The sequence below is a fragment of the Vicugna pacos genome, chromosome 14, assembly GCF_048564905.1.
Source record: "Vicugna pacos chromosome 14, VicPac4, whole genome shotgun sequence".
Classification (NCBI taxonomy): Eukaryota; Metazoa; Chordata; class Mammalia; order Artiodactyla; family Camelidae; genus Vicugna; species Vicugna pacos.
In genome coordinates this window covers 13103004-13105617 of record NC_133000.1, presented here as the reverse complement: position 1 = coordinate 13105617, position 2614 = coordinate 13103004, and positions in this window count along the sequence as shown.

Sequence of the window (2614 nt, the reverse complement as noted above, 5' to 3'; positions counted from 1 at the left end):
CTGTTGACTTTGTGTGAGGAACTGTGGGCCCCTAGGGGAATACAGAAGTGAGTAAAGTGCAGGGGGTGCTGAGGGGATAGCTGAAGCGGTAGGGTGCGTGCTTAGCTTGCACCAGGTCCTGGATTCAATCCCCAGTACCTCCTCTAAAAATAGATAGATAAATAAATAAATAAATAAAATTCCCCCCCCCAAAAGAAGTAAGATACAGCCCCTGCCTTTAAGGGGATGGCTTCTTGGAAGACAGAAGAAGGAGCCTTCATGAAGTTCTGAGGAGGAAGAGGGAGAGCTGGAACACTAGGTTCACAAGAACCAAGAGATCATCAGGTGGAAGGCATTGGGTCAGGGAACAACGTGAGGTCTGCCCCTTCCTATTCCTGGGGCACATCTTCCTTGTCTGTCCAAACTTCTTTTTTTTTTTTTTTTGGTGGGGGGAGGTAATCAGGTTTATTTATTTGTTTATTCTTACAGGAGGTACTGGGGATTGATCCCAGAACCTCGTGCATGCTAAGCATGCACTCTACCACTTGAGCTATACCCTCCCTGCTTTGTCCAGACTTTCTTTTTTTATTTCTTCCCATTCACCTACTACCGCCACCCCCAATAATCAAAACCATACTTTGCTCCATCCTACCTGCTCCTGAAAAATTTGTTTCTAGGACACAACTCTATTTCTAAACTCCATTAAGACTTACGTCTCTGCCGTATACTTGACTGTCTTGTCCTCTAATTGTTATCCTGATGTCAGAAGAAAACAGAGAAATTGGGTTCCTTTAAGTTCAAGGACTGTCACGTAATACTTCTTTTGAATTCCCACTGGCCTAAGCCAGTGATTGTACATGGTAAACTCCTAGTTAAGTATTAACTACTTTGAGTGGTTTTTGAATTTTGTGTCGTGAGTTGACTCTGAAACCTAAATCTGTGTCCTTTACCCTCTTCTCAAGAGGTTTCTTACCCAGACTTGTCAGGGCTCAGCCTGCCTGAGATACACCATCTTATTCAAATTCCGTGACATGGGCCATATCTATGACGTGGGAAGTACTCCAGAAAAGTCAGGTTACCACACATGTAAAATCTTGCTATCACAGTGTGAAAATTGGATCATTCGTGTTCTTCTTTTGGTTCTGACAATCATGAGTCAGTTAAAGCTTGTCTCAGAGTATTATCTAGGGGGGAAAAGATCTCTCCACTTGTATAAAGGCAGTTACTGAGACAGTGAATACAGTTTACACAACTGGCACAAGACCACTAGACCAGTCACTGACTCAGAAAGAGAACTCAAGGTATCTTGCCAGCGAGCTTGTTTTCGTTCAGAACAGACAAGATGATACCGCTATTCTTTTGAAAGCTTTTTTATTCCTTCACATCTATGTTGCCCTCTTTTAGAAGGGGTTAAACTTAACTGTCCAGTAAACAATAGTTTGGCAAGAATACTAATTAAGGCAAAACTACCAAGAATCTCAATAAAGCTCTTATTTCAAAAATGACCAAGCACATAGATGCAGATGCAGCCATTTGCACCTGGATTTAGGTTTCTAGGGAGAGGATGTGTCTGAAAGATCAATGCTGAGCAAGTTGCTTTCTTTATGTTTCGCTCAATCACTACAAAGCTTCAATATACCCATTACATTTACAGTAAGTGGAGGAAAGGAGGGCTTAAGTATCTGCCCAAGGTTGCAGAGGCAGGGCTGGAATTAATCTCAGCTTTATCTAACTCCAAAGCCCAGTCTCTCCATTGAGCTTTTGCTTTCTAAACCAAAAATGGCAGCACCTGTGGCATATATTTAAAAGGCGTTCTAACTTGAGTTGACAAATGGATGCTGGGCTGGATAATTGTGACTAGCAGCAACCCAGTGCCAAAATGTGTGCTTGACTGCATGTATCCCTCTTCACCCAAATCACAGATATTCTGACCTCCCCTCCACCTCTTCAGAGCAGTTCCACAGTCTCCCAGGCTATAGCCCTCATTTTGCCCCAGTTAAAACTAAGTCACAACTCTCATGTTGTGCTTTTTTTTTTTTTTCAGTCAACACCTTAAAGCCTTTTTTGAAACTTTGGGTAGATTTAGTCAGTACTGCTTGCATTAATTATTTGACATGATAGGTACTTTGCAAAATTTGGTATCTCTGACAATCTCTGATAGCTCTGATAAGTGAATAATTGTGCTGTCTTTTAAAAGATTAAGTGATAGATTCAAGGATCTGCAAATGATATATTTCGAAGAGTTTTAAAAATTGAGGTAAAATTTACATACAGTGCAAAGCACAGATCTTAAATTGGATGTTTTGACAAAGGTATAATAAATCCATGTAATTCACTCCCCAACCAGTAGAATGGGAGATGTATTTATCATCCCTAAAAGTGTCCTGGTGCCTCTTTACAATCACCTGGTCTCCAGGGGCCACTAATGTGCTCCGATTTCTGTTGCCACGCGTTGATACGTGTATTCAAAAACAAGCGCAGTAGTTAAGGTGGAAGAACTCAATGCTCCAGTATTCTTTTAAAAACACAACTTTAACACTTACAGATTAGAATTTTTAAAATGTTATTTTAAATTAAATAACCACTTCTGGCTTCTGAGGAAAAAAAAAGAAGCAGCAATTTACATGAATTATTC